The sequence below is a fragment of the Cryptotermes secundus genome, unplaced genomic scaffold, assembly GCF_002891405.2.
Source record: "Cryptotermes secundus unplaced genomic scaffold, Csec_1.0 scaffold582, whole genome shotgun sequence".
Taxonomy (NCBI): Eukaryota; Metazoa; Arthropoda; class Insecta; order Blattodea; family Kalotermitidae; genus Cryptotermes; species Cryptotermes secundus.
In genome coordinates this window covers 796,522-819,478 of record NW_019724752.1, presented here as the reverse complement: position 1 = coordinate 819,478, position 22,957 = coordinate 796,522, and the positions used below count along the sequence as shown (strand labels likewise).

The 22,957-nt window shown below is 45.4% G+C and overlaps 1 protein-coding gene across 10 annotated transcripts in view; it reads left to right on the top strand.

The window, feature by feature from the left end:
* Positions 1 to 22,957, top strand: part of LOC111862903 (serine/threonine-protein kinase MARK2) — a 290,458-nt gene that overhangs the window by 103,197 nt on the left and 164,304 nt on the right. The gene's annotated exons all lie outside the window — the stretch shown is intronic.

Genomic DNA, 22,957 nt, shown 5'->3' with positions numbered 1-22,957 from the left:
TGAATTTATTGACCAATTATACACTCACTGACACACACACACACACACAGACAGACTAGTGTCCACAGTCTATTACAGTTTCCACTAGCCGTTTGCTGGTAACGGATAACAATCTCGCTGAATTACACACTCCAAATTCCACTGCAATTACAACAGATATGAAATCTTCTCTTCGCCGTCTGGCCAGTAACTGACAACTCTTGCAACTCTTGCAAGTGTCTCGTTGCCCGAAACCCTCGCGGTTATAACATCTCGGCACGGACGGCACAGAAAACAGTTCCACTATTGCTGTACCATTGTTACGTTCGTGTCTGTTGCTGCGGTAACGGGTTTACCGTGTCGGTGCGTAGAAACTGTTTGGCTTAGTTATTTATCTCTTGGTCGTTTCATAATAACGGCTCTACACGCTACAGATGAAGTGGCGAGGTTTAGGCGCGTGCCTTCATGCCCTGTCACGACCTGTTCAAAGGATAAGGTGGTTTCTCCTAGTTTTCAGGATTTAATTTGGAGTAAGTTATATTCTCGCACAGTTTGGGGGAGTTAGCAAGATTTACTGTAGTCACCGTCGGGAAATGGATCTGCTGCCTGTGAGATATTTCGCGAACTTATTGTAGCTGTGTAGGAAAAATTTAGAACTTTGCTGTGTTCGTATCGGAGGTTGTAGAGGAATTTTATGTTCCTGCTGTCACCGTACAGCCTGGTAGGGGCCTCCAACAGTGTGCAGAACTGCACTTTTCGTGACTACAGGAACATTTTCTAGTTTACTGTAGGTGCAGAGAGGCTGTAAAGCTAGTTAGGTTCCTGCTGTCACCGTACAGCCTGGTAGGGGTCTGCAACATTGTGCAGAACTGCACTTTTCGTGACTCTACAGGAACATTTTATAGTTTACTGTAGGTGCAGAGAGGCTGTAAAGCTGCTTGGGTTCCTGCTGTCACAGTACAGCCTGTTAGGGACCTGCAACAGTGTGCAGAACAGCACTTTTGGTTACTGTACAGGAACATTTTATAGCTTACTGTAGGTGTAGAGAGGTTGGAAAGCTGCTACCACCATGCAGCCTGATAGGGACCTGCAGCAGTGTGCAGAACAGCACTTTTCGTGACTGTACACCAGGCATCCCCAACTTGAAACAGGTTGTGATAGACTTTTTAGTGTCAAAACTGCCAGTGATCTCCCACCCCCTCCTATCGTCGTACCTCGCTTAAAGCAAAAATGTTGGTAAAAATATCACGACACATGATGATGTAAAAACAACATACGAGTACATTGAAAGTACAGACTTGTTCGTTAGTGAGACGTCTTGGCCTGCATTTCATCCACCAGCTGTTGAAAGTGAGGTGAGTATTGGGTGAGGGCCAGTTCCAGGCAATTCTGGAGATGTTCATCTGTCATGTTGGAGCGTTGTTTACTCTTTGTCATTTTTAGGTAGGAAAACGCAGATTTACACAAATAAGTTGAACCGAAACAGTAATGTAGGAATTCACTGCATCTTCTTAAGTTGGGAAATTTCTGTCTAGGCACTGACTTCCAAAACGATTCTTGTCCAGCACGAGTCTTGAGAAAAATGCCATTTTTAAGGGTTAATATCTCATTTTCAAGAGATGCCTTGCTCAGTGGGTAATTTCCACAGAGAGTAGCTGCAGTTTCTCTAATGTTTAAATCTGATTTGAAAGGGAATGACAAGTACTCTACAGCTGTTCTAATTTTTTGGAAGTCACAGAATCTATTTCTGAAATCTTGGATAAGAGAACAGATTTCGGTCACGTACTTCTCTGTCTGAAAAACAAAATTAGGATATTTTTTCAGATGGTCCTGCATATTAGGAAAGTCATCAGAAGTATTGTTTGTAAGGTCAGTCATCGTTAGCTCGAATTTGCTTTTGTAGTATGAAACTGTACTCATCATCACAGCAATGCATTTGTTTTTACTTTGTAGTTCAAGGTTCATATCACTTAGTTTGCCTGTAAAATCAGCGAGAAATACCAGATCAGATAACCGCTTCTCGTCTTCTTATTCTGCTTTCTCAACTCCCCTCTCCTTTAAAAAACTGTTTATTTCACTCAGCAAACTACGAAATCTCTGCAAAATTTTGTACCTATTCAGCCACCTTACATCTGTTTCAAAATGATATCCGGTATCCCTTCCTCAGGAGTTAGATTGAAAAGCTATCTTTGAAGTGATTTTCCGCGAATTGAATTTACAATTTTAAAAGCTATGTAACAGTCTTTGTATCGAGTCTCTTGCTTGCCAAAACTTGCCGGTGAATGATGCAGTGGTAAGAAAGGAAATCAGGGAAGTCGTCATGCTGTCTGCAGAGGGCAATAAAACCATTAACCTGACCTGTCATTGATTTTGCTCCATCAGTAGTAATGGAAACAGTTTTATGTAATGGAACATTAGACTTTGTGACAAAGGAATAAAATATTTCCTGACCCGTAGTTCTCCCCTTTAAAGAAATCATTCCATTCTTTGACGCTGAAATCTTAAAAAACCATAAAAAATAGTAACTGGGCTGCCTCTGATGTCTGTAGATTCATCCAGTAAAAAGTAAAGTAAAACTATCCCTGTACCAGGCCGTGAAGGCCCATAGAGTTGTGAGAGGTTGAGGCGCCCACAATATCTAGACAATCGGGTCACAGATGGCGGTAAGGATGTCAGCCTTACGCGCCGGCCGCGCTTTACTCCCCAGGAAAATTATTTAATTAATTCCTGGTACTCATTTCTGTTAGAGGCTGAGTAAACCCCAGGGCGGGTGGAAGGATTAGGTCAACTGAAAAAAATCCAGTGACCTCATTGGGACTTGAACCCGCGACCTTCCGGCTTGTAGCATAGCCCCACAACCAACTACGCTACCGTGTGCCCCAGATTCATCCAATTGGAGGGAGAAAGCGACACAATTTGAAACATCTTTCAACAACTGTTCAGTTATGTTTCCACACATCATTTCTGTTCGCCGGACAGTGGTGTTTCTTGATAGTTGAAGATGTTGAATAGGAGCTATCATCTGTTTCTTGTTTTTAACGAAAAGAGCAGTTCTGCACACTGTTGCAGATCCATACCAGGCTGTACTGTGACAGCAGGAACATAAACAGCTTTACAGCCTCTCTATACACCTACAGTAGAGATCCTGTTCCTGTACAGTCTGCAGGAACATTTTGAACACTTTATAGCTTACTGTGAATCTGCGATTTCTTACCTAAAAATGTCAAAGCGTAAATAACGCTCCAACATGACAGATGAACATCTCCAGGGTTGCCTGGAACTGGCCGTCACCCAGTACTCACCTGACTTCCAACAGCTGGTGGATGAAATGCAGGCCCAGACGCCTCACTAACGAACAATCTGTACTTTCAATGTATGTTGCTTTTACAACAAACATCATGTGTCGTGTTATTTTTACCAATATTTTTGCTTAAAGCGAGATACGACGATAGGAGGGGACGGTAGAGCACTGGCAGTTTTGACACTAAAACATCTATGACAACGTGTTTGAAGTTTGACATGTCTGCTGTACAGGAACGGATTATGGCTTGCTGTAGGTGTAGAGGCGCCGTAAATCTATTTACGTTCCTGCTGTCGTCTTATCGACGGACAAGAGACCTTCACAATATGCAGAAATTCACTTTTCGCTGACTTTCAGACAAGGAGGCGGGGGAGGTTTCACATAAATTTAAGTGTTGTTTTTGGCGGTCGTGGTGTCACGAAGTTCGAGAACTGATGTTCTGACCCGTGGCCCAGGCGTTTGCAGACATCGATGCTGTATCTCAATACTCTCGAACACAGTGCTCAGGAAATGAGCAGCTTTGCGCAGTTTGTTATGTGCAAGCGGTGCCGATGGGTTGAGCTGTTCAGTAGGAATTTATATCTCCATCTGTTGGATTGGCCGATGACAGTGGCCGTGTGGTCTGTGTGGCATGAACTATCTTCGCTCGAACGCTTGGTTCGTGGGTTCGAATCCCACTCAAGGCATGGATGTCTGTGTGTGCGTTTATTCTGTGTTTGTGTTGTCCACTGCTTAGGTAACGGCTTTGCGATGGTCAGATCCCCCGTCCAGTGAGTCCTACCGTCTGTGTAAAAAAGACTACGAAACTGAGGAGGCCAGGGCCCAACAAAGAGCTGTACAGCCACTGATGAGTGAACGACCAAACTAAAGAGTATTGGATTGAAATGACTTAGGATAGGGACTAGAGGAGGGCTCTTGTGAACATGGCAGTGAACCTTCGGGTTTTATGAAATGTTTGGAAAATTCTTGAGTAGCTGAGCGACTGGCATCTTGTCACGAATGACTCATCTCCATGTAGTTAGTTTTATTTGGACATCGTATTTTAGATCTTTTAATGCATTTTGAGGAGCCCGGTCTGAGTCATTTGCAGACTTGACGAATGGATAGTCTGGGTTCGATTTCTAGTAGGAGTTGAGATTTATCTGTTCGCCGCCGTGTCCGGGGTGGCTGTTGTGCCCACCTTGTGTCACTGTGGCTACGATTGAGGTTTTTTCTTTCACGCATGCGTCAGCTCATACGCTCCATTGTGACCCGCGCCGAGACTGGCGGGAATCGTGAACATGGACGAGCCCACTTGAGTCGAATGATGGGCAGAGATGTGAGTCTCCTGGACTTTTGGAGACATATCCATCTGGTTGGAGCCGGGATAGCGCAGTCGGTATAGCAACTGGATACGGGCTGGACGACCGAGGACTCGAGAGTTCAAGTCCCGGTAGGATCAAGAAATTTTCTACATGGTGTCCTGACCGACCCTGGAGCCTGCCCAGCCTTCTATCCAGTGGGTACTGGCGGCTCTTTCTCCGGGTGTTAAACGGCCAGGGCTTGACGTTGACCACTCACCTCCAACTAGTGCCGAGGTCAAGAAAACGTGGATCTATACATCCATTCCGCCAAAACGCCTTCATGGAGTAATGCTTAATAGTTAAGCACAGGGACAGCTTTACCTTTTTACCTTTACTATTCGGGGCATGCGGTAGCATAGTTGGTTATCCACTGTGCTACAAGCCGGAAGGTCGGGGGTTCGATTCCCTATGAGGTTGTTGGATTTTTAGATGACGTAAACCTTCCAGCCGCCCTGTGGTCCGTGGGTCGACTCAGCCTCTAACAGGAATACCAGGAATCTTGCTGGGGTTAAAGGGTTGCCTGCCGGCGCCTAAGGCTGACAACCTCACCGCCATCTGTGAGCTGATTGTCTAGAAAATATGGGAGCTTCGACGCCCTGTTAGAGGGATAGCTTTACCTTACGTTTACCATCCGTCTGGCACCCCCACCGCACTACAACTTGCCCTCCCTCTCGTCTCTTGCAGGGCCCTTTGCCATCACTTGACGCGCAGAGCCTAATTACGTGTAACATGGTGTAACCGTTCATAATTTGCCGGACTCTTTTGTATTAATTAATTTTATATTAAGTTAAGATCACTTGAAATACACACAGAGATCCGGCAGAGAGCCAACTTTTTACAATCAGAAGTGACATAGTTCAAGTTTTACTATTTGGACAGGAAGTAACATCTGGTACATTTCCTGAAATTCTGGCAGTTTCAGCAGAGTCGGAAAGTCTTTGAGAATTTGCGAGCTGACAGCTTGGAACAGCTGTAACTTAGAAGTAGGAGGGCCGGATCCTCATCCCCTGATCTTAATGTATCAAGTCGCTGTCAACCTTAGCGTCAGGTCAGCACTGCCAGAATCACATAGCAAAGCAACGTGATTGGAAATTCACTAATTTAGGGAACCTCCTAGTTTTCAAACTAAACCAAGGGCACATGTTGGAGGAGTGAATTTCTCTTGGAGTTTGTGGTTCGTGGACCTCAGGTTCGGTGAGAGATGATTCTACCTCAAATAGTGTACATTCAACTTTCGGCCAAGTCAGACACAAAAACACAACTACGTCACTTCACTAGAAGTCCAGTCTAAATAAGTGTAACTATTAGAGTTTCCGTTGTGTTCAATGAGCTGAAGTTGACTAAATAATTACTGAAGTACAGAAGTCTTGAATTGTACGTGATTGCAACATAAGGATCTACCTGCCCTTCCCGAGCCAGGCCCGTATATGACCCTGGATAAGAACTCTCTCCACCCATTACAAAGCAAAACCCAGCTACTCCCGTCTTTCCTTACTTGCGAGACACCTAATTGTCGTACAGGAAACGAACTCTCGCCTACCAGCACCAGCAACCACAATTCTCCTCCCTTCCCATGTAACTTCTCGCCATCCACGAGAACATGGAGGAGGGCAGTAACTCGAGTGGAGGCGTCCAGAAACGAGGGGCAGGTGAGCCGCAACACAGGTAAAAGAATTAATAAGTGACGTAAAGTCGGGCAAAAGGCAGTCACGATTGGAGCACACCGTAAGGGCGAGAACAGGTATAAGTGGTGCCAAACGTAGGGGCCACACCTTGGCATAAGGAAGACGCGCAAACTGCAAGGGCGCGAAGTAAGTGGGCGATGTTTTTAATTCAGAGTGACTTTCTTAACTCCCATGACGTCATCAGATATACCACAGCGACTGAATTTGAACTGAACGATTTCGTTGCAGTTGATTCTTGACCGTCATACCGGCAAAGCATATTATATATGTTGCATTGTTGCATGCAGCGTGTTTTATTTATTTTGGATCGAAATTCGGCTTCATGAACGAACGCTTCCGAGCTACAATATCTGACATGCGTATTTCCCTGCTGAAACAGCCTTTGAATCGGAGCGGTTACTATGTAACGTATTCGCGTGTTTCGCAAGACGCCGGTTACCCCAAACGTGTGGTGTGGCGCCCACGCTGTCGAAGTGTATTGGAATGATCTTGGCCTGCATACTAGCTGTCCGGAGGTGGTCGTGGTTTTATCTCTTCTTTCAGGCGAATTCCGATATAATGATGTAACGTGTAGGAGTGTGATTATAGACGGGATATGGATTGGTGAATGGATTTATTGACACGACTCGGACGTACACACAATTATAGTACCGCAGCACCTCGCTAAGCTTTTTCCAGCCTCAATTTCACTTACTGTAGACCGATATCAGATCAACGAGGGTCAGTATGAAGTCTCTTTGTATTTCATTTGTAGGTTTTTCTTTCAAGCTTCTTTTCCGCTAATGTTTGAGACACGCCAGAGCGAAATGTTGACTTTAATGGAGCTGTTTCCACACACGTGATCAGTGGTTAGGAAAGATGCGTCATGAAAAATGTCGCTCGCAGCAGACACATTCGGAAAATGGGGCCTCCGAGTTGCAAGTTAACAAGAATGGGCCGCCACATGTTAAGTTTCCTGAATCCAGTTGCTACGGCTTGTCCGAAATTTTGAAGAGAAGACATCTGCGTGAAGTATAGGCAGATGTCGCGCAGCCGGTTTAGGCTGAACTTCGGGCTGCTGCGAGCCAGACACTCGCTCCGAAACAGGTTTATCTAATCTTATCTCAGACTTGAGGCCGTAGATTTACACTTACACGGGAAACTAGAAGTGAGTTACGTAACTTTAACATTTATTCCAGGCATGGTCCTTTCTGTATAAATTGAAGCTCTCAAGTGGACCCATAGCAGGGAGGGCAAGATGCGGTAATTCCCAGAATTTCGGGAACCACAAACAGACGTGCATTGGGTAAATAAATTTCGGGACCGATGATTTAAAAATTTATTTTTGGAGTTGCAGATATTACAACCTATAATTTTTCACTGTTTCCAGAGCTTCTGCCATTGTTCAAAATAGTTTTTAAAACCCAGAACAGGAATATCTGTCAACATTTTTTTTTGACGGATGATTTAACGTTCTCAACATTCGAGAAACGCTGTCCTTTCAGCACACTCTTAAGTTTTGGAAACAGCCAGAAGTCAGCCGGAGCCAAGTCAGGAGAGTGTAGCGGATGATCCTTGGCAGAGATGCTACAAACTGCGACACTGGAAGCGAAGAATTTGCCGACGTCTTGTGATGAAGAAACGATGAGCGGTCTCTCCAGAACTCTCCTCTCTTGCGCTTCACGGCATCAGTAAGCCTTTTCAACACCACGTAAAATGTCTGATTAACAGTGTTCCGTTCTGGTACAGATTCAAAGTGGATGATACCATTGATGTTGCAAAAGCAGACCAACATTGTTTTGATCTCGAACTTTTGATATCAGTGGTATTTTTGGCGGGGGATTCACCATAAACTGTTTTTAACATCTCTACAACGTTTCCCTCGGTGAGTTCTGCAGTTTAACACAAATTCAAATTTGTATCCTTCCAAGGACTTGGAAAGTCAACCAACTTGATAGCCCAAGTTGTCTTCCTTATAACCACTTTGCACTGACCGAACAGAAGACACCGTTTCCAATAATCACTCTTGTTGAAGACGCGTATTTACCGGCCCGTTGCCTAGAAATGGGTAGCAGCATTTTTCTGTTGCGGGCGTTATCTAGCAGCGACAGCTGTTTACAGAGTCACCGCTTAGCGACGGGTTTATACGCCACAATATTTTGTCTCAAAACCTTCAGGAAATAAACAGTAGGAAGACCGAGGCGTAGACGGGAGGATTGTATGAAGATGTGCCTTAAAGAAATATTGTATGAGGGGAGAGTTGACTCGGTTAAGCAATGGGTCCATTGACGGATCTTGCGAACGCGGTAATTTCGGACTCCATGAAATTTAGTTTTATGTATATATTTGTATTCGAGCAACCATTAGTTTCCCGAGAGGGGATGGGCTTGCTGCATGATGCCAGCTAGTTAGTACAGTACGTTGAAGAAGGAAGAGGATGGAAGCCACTGAGGCCTTACATGCTGGAGTTCTCACTTCGTCATTCTTAGATTAAGCATTTTCTTAGCAAACCATACTCAGAAAGCTGTGTGAATTTGTAAAATTGTAACTGTTTCTCGTTCAAAGTTTGGTCATGCAGCGTTTTAAGACTTTCCTCTCGCGATTCACGTCACAATTTGATGGCACACCCTTCGATGTTTTTACACGTTGCATCAGGATGCCTGTATCATGCGATTAGACATACATAGTGAGTTTGCTTTATCAACTGAATTAAGAGCAGGGTTCACTGATTCTATTAAACCAGCGACCAGGTTACGGGTGAACGACCGAGGAATCGAGGTTCGATTTCCGGCTACACAGCTTCCTGGCCGCATCTGGGCCCCGCCCAGTTACCCTGTACAGCGAGTTTGCCAGTGGCTGTTTTCCCGGAGGGTAAAGTGGACAGGGTGCTGTGGAGAAGAGAACTTCGATCCCCCGGTCGTCCGTGCCGTCGGTTATTCATTATGGTGACTTGGTTTTTTTTAATATTTTATTTTTAGTTTTAATTACAGCTTATCACAAATCTGCGTATGAACGGACAGATCGAAGAATTCTGTAAGGCCTTTAGAGGTGCGTTCAAAACCTTTCGGAGCCTGTGTTCCTTTCGCTCCGTCCGCTCCTCCGTACACATGAAGCAGCTCGAGATAAGCTGAACGCATTTTCATGAAATTTTGTATAGTGGTATACCAGTAAGATCTGTCGACACATATCACTGTTGGTTACAATTGTACTTTGCATGAAGATCTACACGTATTTCCGTTTCAAATGCAACATATTATCACGTAGTTTGGGTGGCTGTTAATGGGTTTGGATTGGTGAATGGGTTTATTGACAACTTACAGGCCGTAACTACAAATGACTATAACACTGTCGTTACAGTCCACTAGAGCACACAGTCTGGTGTTCTCTGTATGTTGCTGGATGTTTCCTGTTAACGGCTCCAACAATGGATATTCGTTTGCCTCCCGCTCAAGTTTACTCTTCACAGACTCCCGTACAGAACTGACTAAGCTCGAACATTGTCCCTTGCTTATAACATCTCGGCACGGATCACTTAGAAACATCCCGTTTCCAACAGTACCTCTATTGTTGCGCGTCGAGTCGTTGCTGCGACTATACCGTTGCCCGGAAGCGGCTCTAATAAAGCTGGCCATCTCGATGTCCTTTCGTTGCAAAGGCTCGACACGGTACAGTAATTTTATTGTCCTACTTTTCTATCACTACATGTTTCGGCCATACTCGTACGCAGCCATCAAGTGCACGTGTATCTTGACAAAACTGTTCCACTGTTTTGTTAAATTACATATCGCTTGTGAACGCGATGTTGATTATTTTTATATAAGATATGTTTAGAATTAATATTCGAATTAAAACTTATCATATGTTATTTTTCAGTGTAGTCATCAGCTGTTCAATGGATATATTTATCTGAGAGGACACGAGGGAGAGTCAGTAAATGGTCACAAATGGATATAAAACGTAAAACATATGATATTCATACATGAAAAGAAATATTTTTCTCGACATATCCTCCACCAACATTGATACACTTGCACCATCGCATTACCAGTGCGTCTAAACCCGCATCATAGAAGTCTTGACTGTTGTCTGAACCACTTCTCACCTCCACTTCAACCTCCTCGTCATCGGTGAAACGTTTGCCACTTGGTTGTGAACGACTTTACGCCACAAACACTTCCCACCGTAAACAGAGAACATTTCTATATGAATATCATTTGCATTGAGTCCTTTTGCTCACATAAAACACAGTAGAACGCTGCTGTTCGGTGCTCCTCAAGCACGGTCGCCATTTTGAATACTGAAACAGCCACTGAACATGCGCATGCGCGTCTCCTACCCAGACTGTCACGAAGCTGGACTGTGCTGCTATCTAGTGATACACATAGAAAACCATCACAGCTATTGTGACCCATATACTGACTCCCCTCTTATTTGCTGATGCTAGTTCGCCTGCGGACTAAAATCACGAAGTATGTTTGTTTGGATCTTGTTACGCTGCATTGCTTTATGGCGGCAACTCGTATAGATGTCGATGTAGTGCTATTACACGCCTGTTGTGTTACAGTGACTTGTAGATTTTTCCACGCTCTTGGACTGGTTATCTTCTTCCGTTGTGTGTGTCGAGATTACCGTGAAATGGCCGTGTACGGCCGAAACATGTGACAGGCCTGTATTCCGTAAATTAACAGTGGTCTCCCGAACACACACCGAAGATTACCGAAGTCTCTTATTCTCCACAATAATGAAATTAAACTTCCTTCCATGTGGATTCCTAGGTTTATACATATGCATATAAGGTAATGTCCCTGTGCTTAACTAATTAAGCTCCACTCCATTAACGTCGATGCATGAGTAGGTGTGTAGATCCACGTATTCTTAACCTTGCCACGAGATGGAGGTGAGTGGTCAGCTTCACGCCCCGGCTGCTTTACCCCCGGTACTCATTCGATAGGAGCTGGTGAACCCCAGAATAGGTCTAGATGACATGGGTAGGAGAAAAACTTGTCCCTACCGGGACTCGAACTCAAATCTGGCCACCTGGCCGCCGTCCATCCAGTAGACAGTCGGTATACGGGCTGCGCTATTCCGTCTCGGCCGTTTAATAAAAATGTCATTGATCTTGTCGTGGAAGTCTTTTATTTTTGATCATGGTAGATCATGTTACGCAAAAGCAAAAGTCTTAAGGTTCGGCCACACAGCGCTACGCTACGTAAGCTATGTTCCGTATGTTGCGTCGCAGAGCGTACACAGCGTACGTAGCGAACATAATGTAGCGGTCTGCGTTGCCGAACCTCTAATGCTTTGTAAGAATAGTGGAACCTTGATGTTGAGATTCATTCAGTACATAATTCTGACTGTCACTTTGAATAAATGTCAATAACAGTGCGCGGTTCAGGTAGCCTGGATAGCTCGGTTGGTATAGCGATTAGTTAGGACGACCAAGGGGTCAAAATTTGAGTCCCGGTAAGGTCAAGAATTTCCTCCAGGTCATTCAGACCGGCCCTGGAGTCCATACAATTCCATATCCAATGTGTACCGGTGGCTCTTTCCTCGGGGGTAAAGCGGCCGGGGATTGATGCTGACGACTCACCCCCAACTAGTGCGGAGGTCAAAAAATGTAATCTATACATCCACTCCGCCATACGCCTTAATGATGTATTGCTTAAGTAAACACAGGGACGACTTCTTTACTATAGCAGTGCACAAATCAGTGTTAATGCTAGTTTAGTATGAAGGGACAGTTCCGTTTCCTTCGGAATTAGAATATCACTTCAATTTCTCACATTTTCTGCATCTTACATTGTTGTAATGGATTTTGGCCTGTCAGTTTCTTCCACAGAACTCGCCAGTTAAGTTTGGAGTGCATAATTCTGTGGTGGTTTATGTTACAAAATCAGTAGGTTGTTGGGGAGTTGTTAGTGATGCAATGGAATGGTTTTGCCATTTACACGTTTAATTCGAATTTCTTTTGTTTCTTCCTCAGGTATGTGGAGCACCATAGCTGTGTAGCATCTGCGCTTTGCGGTAACGTATTGGCTGCACACACATTCTAATATATAGAAGCGTGCCCGTGCGCACAAATGCACACAGGAATTTTTTTTAGACAGTACCATTTCCATAGGACTTGAGCTACACACCCGTGACGGAGGAGTTCTGCCTAAGGGATTTGACCCCGTCTAGTCCTGTGAAAGCCAGCCGACGTCTGTGAAGTAAATACCGCCGTCACGTTCAGGGTGGATGTGTTAAGTCAAATAAGGAACTAGAATGAAGCAGTCAGTAGCCAGAGCAGATCGCGTGCCAGAGTTAGAGTTACTTTACGACGAGCGGTTTACCCCATCCAGATCATCTTGGCGAGATGCCCCTTGAGACTCACGACCGGCAGTTGTCTTTTGACTGAACAATTGCTTTCATGGTCCTCATGTAAGGCCCTCTCTGCCTTGAGGATGGACGTGCCATTTACAATTGCTGATGGGTCTCCCCAGCGCAGTCATTCTCAGGTTCGAGGTCCTCGGGACTGATGACCACATTTTGCTGTATCAAATTCGAGACTCCTCCAACCTGGAGGGCCAGAACCCGTATTTACATCCCCCAGGGACAGGGTGGGCACTGGGTTCCCTTTCGTCATATTTTACGACTCGCAGGGCTACGGTGGAGGTGTTCGGACCTACCTCTACACGGGTAGGATCGCGTGCGGAAAACCTCGGGATGTATGTAGGCAAGAGAGGAACTTGCTAGCCAACAAGTCGCCTCCCATTGGCTGCCTGTGAGAAACTGGGCGAACCAATAAGATACAAGAGTCGGACTGCTCGCCGTTGTTTCCAGGAAGATAGGAGTATTCGCCTGTTGTTCATGGTGGTTACTTACGTATGTAATGTTGCCACGTTGTTTTGCTCATATTGAAGAATCGTGTCCGTTATTTTAACTTTATGTTCAGTTGTGCAACATTGTAATATTTGGCGTTGTTTATTATCACTGTACAGTGAGTTTTAACACGAGGTTCGCATCCCAGCCGGGAACCGGCTATCTTGTCACCTTTTTTTTTTTTTTCTGGGAGGTTCCCTAACTCCCCACTGCTACGTTGGCTGGGAAAGACCTCGATTAGGCCATGGCCACTTCATTTCAGATCCTTTACAGTTTGTTCGTCAGTCTCATCCCCCTGGAGGTTACACTGTCTACACACTGGGAGCATCAGTTTTAACGTGCCCCGTTTTGGAGGAACAGGATGGGACCGGCGGACGTTTGGCTTTTAAGTATGTGACTTTCACTTGCAGAAAAATCCGTACTCCAAATTGAGGAACAACTTTTGTTGTATAACTTCCCAGCATTTTATGGAATCCAAAGGTTCATTACCGTGTCCACAAGAGCCCTCCACTGGTCCCTATCCTCAGCCAGATCGATTCAGTCCACACCACCCCCATCCTGTCTTCCCTAGATCCATTTTAATATTGTCCACCCATTTAAATCTTGGTCTTACTAGTGGTCTGTTTACTTCTGACGTTCCTACCAATACTTTAATGCATTCCTTCTTCCCATTTGTGCTACATTCCGTGCCCAACTTCTTGATTTGACCATTCTGATTTTACTTGGCGAAGAGTACAATTTATGAAGCTCCTCATTGTTTAGTTTTCTCCAACCTCCCATCACTTCATCCCTCTTCGGTCCAAATATTCTACTCAGCACCCTACAAGCCGGAAGGTCGCGGGTTCAAGTCCCGATGAGGTCATTGAATTTTTTCAAATGACCTAATCCTTCAGCCGCACTATGGCCCTGGGGTTTACTCAGCCTCTAACAGAAATGAGTACCAGCAGTTAATTAAATAATATTCCTGGGGAGTGAAGCGCGGCCGGCGCGTAAGGCTGACAACCTTACCGCCATCTTTGAGCCGATTGTCTAGATAATGTTGGACGCTCAACGTCTCACAACCCTATGGGCCTTCACGGCCTGTTACAGGGATAGCTTTACTTTTACTTTACCCTGTTCTCAAACACACTCCACGTTAACTTTATATATTTTTTAGTTTATTGTGGGCCATAAAGAGACAACTCATTTCCTTGAATCGGAATAACGTTCCCAGGATTCATTATATTGTAAATATCGCCGTCAGGCACTTAGGTAAACTGTCATACTGTTATACGATAGTAAATAATTTGACAACTAAATTGAAATTGTAAAGATTGATCTCTTCTGGGTTGTAGAACCGTGTAGCCCGGTAAATATTCACGCATACTGCCGCTAGATTTGGTGTCGAAGAGGAAGCCAATCCTGTAGTCAGAAGAACCAGTCTTTATCTCAGAACCCTGAATATTGGAGCCATTATGTCCTACCGGACAACATGGCGTTAGGTCCTTCCTAGTCCCCGCTATGATATTCTCAGATGTTGTCTTGTGGGAGTGTAAACACATGCAGTGTTTGAAGTGATAGCAATGTTTCGCTACAAGCTGCTGCCTCCATCTTCAGGGTAGAAGAGATATTGACAGCCACCTGGCAGACAGCACGGTCCTGTAACCCAAAGACCATAGTTGCCAAATAACTCGTGAATGCACATTACTTGGTTTGGTTTGTGGTTGTTTTGCGACGCTGCGTCGCATGTTGAGGTAATTAGTGATAATGAATTGGAAGGGATTCGGAAAGAAGCGGTTATGACCTAACCGAAATGCCTTCTCTATCGATATTTTGCGTGGAGGCACTGAGGAGAACTACGAAGATCTTAGGATAGTTGGTGTTGAGGACAACCTTCGAACCGAGGGTCTGTCGAATTCGAGTCTGGAGCGTTACTGCTGCGCCAGATTGCTTCGTCTGCGTTTCGAAATCCTGTAAGGGACGTTTTGTGTTTGTGGAGCTAAACGTGTGTCTTCGAGTGAAGTTGGTTGGGACGGCGTTTCGGGATGTACAGGAGAGCATTCTCCTCGTCGGGTTCATGGATTAGGGGCAACCACATCAGCAGGGAATGCTGACCGCTGCTGAGGCTTGCTCGCAGCATCCACAGCACAGCTGGAACGGCGTTGGTCGCTCGCTGCCAGTGGCGGTGCTCTGAAGTTACGTCCCAGTCCCAAATCGTCTGAGCGTTACGCTTGTTAACAACTGAAACACCGCGAGGAGGCAGGGTAACATAATTACTGTCCCCAACAGAAAACAGCTCATTCGGTATACCGACGGACTACGCGCTGGACGGCCGGGTTTCGATTCCCAGTACTTCACAGCGTCGAGACCGGTTTAAGGACCCACCCAGCCCAGGCGTCTGTTTCCCCAGTGGTAAAGTAGTCCTGGGCGTGGAGCTGACCGCACCTCCACGTAGTGCGGAGGTGGAGCTGGTGGAGCTATTCTTCCACATCCCGTACGTCATCTTGGACAACATTTCTTTTTCTTCTGCCTTGACGGATTATGCTATCTGCCCGGTGTCTTTTCAGAATTAATTTTGAAATTATGGATCTTATAGATAATAGTTGGTAGGACTTCTTTGACGGGGGATCAGCCCTGTCGCAAGGCCGATACAGCACTAACCCAGAAGAATATTCAGGCAGACATTGATGCGTCGATTGGGATTCGAACTCACGGCCCCAGTGTTTTTAAGCGGGAGGAGACATTTCGTGTCTTAGACTGCGCTGCCGCTGTGATCGGCTTTTTACCTTTTTGTCCAGCTTAATTGTTATTGCTCTCTCATAGCTCAGGGCACTAGTGACTGGCTTCTCACCTCAGTTACCCGATTTCACTCCCAGGTCAGTTCGGGAGGGATTTGTGGTGGACGAAGTGGCACTGGGGTAGGTTTCCCCTGTCAGTGCTTGTGCTTCAGTCATGTCATCTGTTCGGGGTCAGCACAATGTGATGATCACTGTCTTAGTAGCGACCTCCAACCACGAGCAGCGCATGTAGTTAACAGGGGCGTACCGTGATGAGGTTCACAGGCCTCCAGTAGGCGTCAGGAACACGCGACAACTGAATGCTCTGTACCATTCAGCATCCTTAGGAATACAGACTAATTATGTATTTCAGGTTTATTCATAATTGTTTACCTTAAAATGATTAGCTTTTCATTTTAATTTTAATTAATTAGTTGCTCGATAAGTGAAACAACGGAAGGAATATACATCGCTCTGTGTATGGCTCTGCAGCCCGTTTTACCTTGGCCACTTTTTCATTTTCTTGGTCGTTTTACACTGTTTGGACGACTCTTTGCACGGGGAATCAGCCCGTCGCATGGCCGCTACCTACACGGGACAACACAAACACAGGATAAACGCATACAGACATCGATGCCTCGAGTGGGAGTGGAACCCACGATTCCAGTGTTCCGGCGGGCGTAGACAGTTCGTGCCTTAGACCGCGCGGCCACTGTGATCGGCGGAGGGAATGCACATATGACAGACACGTATTAATGATGTGAACAAATGACTGAAATATGACCGTTATAATAACAACACATCCATTGAAACTTTACAAAAGTTGCACTGATAAGACTGAAATGAGTGACTGAAGTGACAAGGGACTGTGTCTGGTCCCACCACAAGAGAATAAGCATGTATGGCACGCTTTCTGGAAGCCCCTCTGATGTTGCGTACATAGTGTTACCTGCAGTGAACACCCAGAAGATTCTGGGCCCAATTAAAATCAATTGCCGTGTAGTGAAACAGTTTCCCCACTTCGCCAATGATTTCGCGGTGTTAATTCGTGTTAGTAGCTCTGTGTTTCCAGCGAACACGCTTAGAATTTCCTAATCGATGTATAAGAATAGCGCACTGAAAAGTTAATGCGGAAGTGTTGCGCGCTGCCCCCGACGTGTCCCGATTTAGCCCATCGATTTGAGATATCTGCGTTCAGTTTCAGCCACGCGTACGTTTCGAAGCTTTCGTAGCGAATGGTCTCTTGGATTTGGGATTACTGAGTAGTGGGCTTTGTCCAGCCTCTGGTAATCTGACAGACACAACATTTCGGAAGCTGGGTCTGCCTTGCAACTGACCCTTGCTGTTTCGTCACCTTCTGTGACTACTCCACGTCCTATGCTGATTCTCACCTGTCACTGTTGCTGTCTTGGTTATCTCTCCGGCCACCTGCCGCAGCTCGTTGAACCTGTAGTTTAGTTTGAGTGTTGATTTGGGCGCCAGTACGTTTATGTCAGTGGCTTACAGCTGGGACGATAACCAGACAGGTGAGTTATCGTGGTCAGGCCGGTCTGCACATGTGTGGTAGAGATGACTTCTAGTCCCAATGGCGTATCAGGCCTCACTCCGGCAGGACGGGAAGAACTTGATGCCACCAACTTTGTACGAACACCGACTTAGTTATTTTTTTACACAAAACGAAACAATTCGCGCACGATCGCAATTTCTTTAACTTAATCATTTCGAAAACAGCAAGACTTACCGGAAAAAGAAGTGTATCGGGCATAAAATGGATGTTTCATTTTGCTCCACAACGTTCACTGAAAACGTTTTCGCACCGACAAATATCAGCAAGTTACGCTTGAATTTGTCATGATTTTTGTTATTGATAATCGGATTTATTGTTCACTTACACACACACAGCTCGTAACTACAAGTAACCATAGCTCAGTTGCTAATTCACACTCTGAAATTTACCACAACACAGACATAAGTCTTCTCAGTCTGCTGTGTCTTCGCCAGCCGTTGTCTAGTAACGGCTTCAGTGGTGGACGTTCCCCTTACTCTGGGTTCCCGAACTGTACTGTACCTCAGCTACAAGCTTCTAACAGCAACAGCTCACATCGACTGAGCCGGAGCAGTCCTTCAACTAATTGAAGAAAACACCGTTCCTTTGTTGTTGCGCAATTATTGCGTGCACAGCCATCTGCACGGACCTCGAAGAAAACATTTCCTCAGTTGCTGTTTGCGGGCCATTACCTAGAAACGGCTTTGTTTAGCTGTTTGTTTCGCGGTCTTTGTCCAGCAGCGGATCTGCATGCCACAATATGCTTGTACAAACGCATGTAGGTCTTCGTGTAAAATACCCATAATTTTTGTCTTCATGATCCTTGAAATACTACACCCTCTGACGTTCGCCCTTGAAGAATTAGTTATTTCTAAAATTTGAATCTTAAGGCAGTAGGACTCTGGCGACGGGGGGATGAGCCTGCCGCAAGCCGCTACATGCACGTTACAACACAACACAGATTCGGACAGGCATCCGTGTCTCGAGTGGGATTCGAACCTGCGATTCCAGTGTTTGAGCGTACGAAGACATTTCATGCCTTGGAATGGACGCAATTTCGTACCTTTATGTTACGTGGAGCATTTTTTATTAGCCGTAAAATGATCCGTGATGATCTTAAGCCGTGTTTTTATGTAACTCGTGTTACCTCGTAGTCAAATGACGGGGAAACATTTCACCAGACTTGAACGTCACGCAGGAAATTCGGACATCAAAATAAGTACAGGAGAGCGCCGATTCGCGGAATCCCAATTATCTGAGTTGTTACGTAACCGAATCACCACACCCAAGGAATGCGGACTCAAGCCTCCACTCACTCCACTCGTAATCCCTGCACTTTTTCAAATAAAGTGTCTGAAAATTAAATTTATAATTACGTTTATTATTCTTACATGTGTCACACGTTTTATTTTTTTAAAGTTTTTATTATAATAGTAAAGTACATTATTATAATGTTTTATTTGTGGTTGAGAATTCAGTTAACCAAACATTCTATTATCCAAACCAAATTTGTCATTAATTCGGGTAGTCGGTGTTCTACTATAGTTGAACTCTTCCGGGCCGGCGTTCCACGGCCGTCAGGGTATGCCATGGCGCTTCCTGCGTGGACCCTGCAACCCGCAGAACTTGTAATGTAATCACCTAATTCGTTATTATTTTTTTATTTACAAAGTAAACGAAAATGCTTTACGTGGATGCATATGTCCGTCCGTCTTCTATGTCTGGTCTGTATGGGCACCGAAAGCTGTCAGGACAGGCTTTCTTGAAATCTGATAACGGAAATTTTCACCGAATTCTATCGAGCACGTGGCGATTTTCGGCCGTATGGATCTATAATAAAGCCTGGTTTGCATAAGGAATTAATTGAAATCAGGCGTTGGAGATTTTCTGTTTGGCTCTTCACTACATTCCATGTGACCGAGATGAACCGAATATAATTGTTGGTGATCTCGTGAACTCCGTAATAATGCGCGCCCTTTTCTGTCTTCTTGTAGTTGAAGTCAGACTTCTGACGTGTAAAGAACGCGTTAATATACTCATGTTCGCACACTCACTGATCGGTTGCACGGCTCTCCGATCCACACGTCATGGGGCTGCACAGGGCAGTGACCTTTGTATCCCGTTGATTACATGCGATTACTGACCTCACTCTTTGGTAATTCGCATTCCGTCTTTGTGTTCGATTGTTGGGCTTACTCTTTGATTCTAAGGATGGAAGCTGTAAGCTCCTTCGAAACGTCGATATTCTGACTGCACGGCCCCACATTCCAGAAGATGGTAGATTGAACTCCATGTTTTGATCACAGTTCCAGTTTCCTGTCGGAATGCTTCCCCTGCGAAAGTTGTCCCTGTGCGTAACGAAAGCAGGGCGCCTAGAAATCTTAGGGGGCAGTGGAAATATAGCTTCTCACAGTCTGAATGTTGCCACGGGATGGAAATGGCTGGTCAGCTTAGGTATGAGGGTAGCGGCCTCATTAGTCTAGGGGTAACGTTCCCACCTCGTGACTCAAGGTACGCGGGTTCAAACCCGGCGGAGGTCGTGGGATTTTTAAGAGCGGAAAAATTCAGGGAACAAGTCCTCCGGGAGGGACTTTAAGCCGTGGGTCCCATGTCGTAGCTTTACGGCACGTAAAAGAACCTCGTGTCTCAAGGAGACCTCTGAGCCAAATTCAGGACATTTCCCGCCCAACAGTAGTCTCTAACGCCTCTGGTAGATGGGGGAAGCATCGATATACCGCTGAGCCAGTAGAGGCCGAACTCGCTGGCTTAGTCGGGACTGATGCCACGCACCAGTACCGGTAGGGAATAGAGACTGGTAGAATCTCATAGGGAGAGGCACAATGGACCAACAGTTGGTCTAAGTGCATGGGGAAACCCACCCTCTCCAATACAATACAATACAATACAATACAATACAATACAATACAATACAATAGGTATTTGGGTAGTTGGACTCCAGGGCCGCACTGGATGCCCTTGCCTGGAGTCGAAACCGCCAGTGTCTCGTCTTTCAGTTCGTCAACTAGTCATTGAACATTTTTCACGCCTAAGTCTTCGGAGGGGAGCTGAGGTATCTTTCACCGGGTTAGCTCAGTCGGTATTTTCACTAGACTACTCGTTTCTGTTGTTTGAGTATACATACCAAGTTCCATAAAGATTGGTTCAGGCATGCAAAAGATGCTATGTAGGGATAACAGATACCAAACAGCTGGGTTGATCTCAGAAGCCTACTTCTGTTTTCGAAAATGAGGAAAGTAGGCTCAAAAGTGTGACCCTTGAACAGTTGTACAGAATAAATCTGTAGGGCCAGGAAGTGTTCGTTGCTGGCTGGTCCGCAAAGTTGGAGACATTCAGCATCCGCTGGCCTATGTAGTCGCTCGCCTGTCGAAAGAAAGATGTTCTTATGATCAGATAGTTAAGCAATCGCTACGGCGTGAGTAAAGTTACTGAAGTATGTTGTATCTTAGCGTCCTGTTGCACTGTTTCATATTCATAATGTGTATGTATTAACAGTCACACACATTCAACGATACAACGCACGCAGCCATAAGAGTAGAACACATCATAAGACATAATATATACACAACATTAGAAACATAAGAACGACTCCAATGTGGATGATCAATAATACACACGAATTTAAAATATGACTTATGAGATAAGAGGTTTTAACAAGCTTTAGATACATAAACTTTATTCTTATATAAGGACGTATACAAATTTAATATTATTTGTAAATAGACATATAAAGGCAAGCAGTGAAATAGTTGACGGATCGATACACCTGAAGATGGCAGCATACTGCCGAAACATGTAGTGTAGACGTGGTAAATGGGATTGAAGACTGTTAATACATACACATTATGATTACTGAAGTATATTTTTAACGTACGATGGGAACACAAACCCCAGGGGCTTTTCTCCGGGATATTGCGTGCTCTGGCTCTGATGTAGTTGTAGTTTCATGGCGTGGGGTGACACTGAGTCCACTTGATACGTGGACCACTCATTGGCCTATTGTACCAGTCCCGGATGAAAGATGAAGAGTGTGGAACGAGAATTGCGATGTGAAACCGAAATACTCGGAGAAAACCTGCCCCAGGTCCACTTTTTTTTTTTTTTAGATGATGTAGTATGGACTGGATTGATCTGACTGAGGATAAGGACCAGTGGAGGGCTCTTGTGATCACGGAAATGAACTTTCGGGTTCGATAAAATTTCGGGAAATTCTTGAGTAGGTGCGCAACTGGCGGCTTCTCAAGAAGGGCTCAGTTCCATGGAGTTAGGTTAGCGAGTCATTAAGACTTGATATAGGCTGTGTCAGAAAACGTAGCAGATGATTTGGCGTTTGTTTTCACGTGACTACATGAACGCCTTACAGTTGTCTGTAGGTGTAGGCAGACTGTAAAGTTAGGCTCGTGAAGGCACATAACTGCTCTGTTCGCTGACCAGCGTTGCGATGTCAGAGAGTTCGAAAACCCGCGCGTTAAGCCGAAGAATGCCATTTTTAAACCAGCCGCTTTAGTCGCAAGTGCTGATTTGTAATGTACTTACCGTATTATGCACGGCCATTGTGTCCTGTTGTGTGTAATGATCAGCTGTTTGCGGAAATGGTTATCTGTGGGGTAGCTCTTGTTGGATCCTCCGCGCCGTGCCGTGCCGAGTTGGTTGCTTGTATTGATTTCAACGGGGCAGGCATAATGGGGATGGAGCCAGCCAGCCAGGACGGCTGGAATACCTAGCCCCGGCGCTCATTCTGGTTTCAGAGCTCTTCTAGGCAAGGAGGGCGGTTGGAAGATGTAGCCCCAAAACTGTGCTAACGACCTTCTGTACCCTCCCAGTTGCCAGGGCAGTGACGTGTTGTAGTGGTGCTGTGATAAACTCGTGTTGACGGCGGTTTAAGCTATGTGATTGCTGTGTCTTGTTGGGAAGTGGAAGTGGTGGCGGTGATGGTGATGTGGTGGGAAGGGTGATCGTGGGCTTGGTTGTATGTCCAAGGGGTGTGGATCTAGCAAGCACGGTGTCGCAGCAGGGTAGGGCCAGGGGCCCTCAAAGGGCCACCAGGTCCTCTGGAAGGGTTACCGCTGGAGGGCATCCCCCAAGGATGGTTGTCCGTGGACGACTGGTAAGATAATTATTGTTTGTAAGTTTTGTTTTCCCTGTCACTGATCAATTTCAGTCTTTTCTCTCAGCGTAGAAAGTGGCCCGCCCATTTGGCCCGCCCTGACTGTCTGGTCATGTGACATTCTTCTGTCACTTGATGGGTTGCTAAAGGTCACGGTTCGTAAATCATTACGGGCACACCAAGTCGGCCTAAATAGTTCTGTCAGATTATGTATCGGCACGACAGACTAGCAAATGAAAGTTTCTGCAAGTGTGTGTAAGGACGCACATTAAAATCAAAACCCTTAGATTATCAGCAGTCAGGATAGCTCAGTCAGTGTGGCGATTGGACTGCCGGCTCGACGGCGGGCGTTCAGTTCTCTGCAAGAGGCAAAAGAGATTCT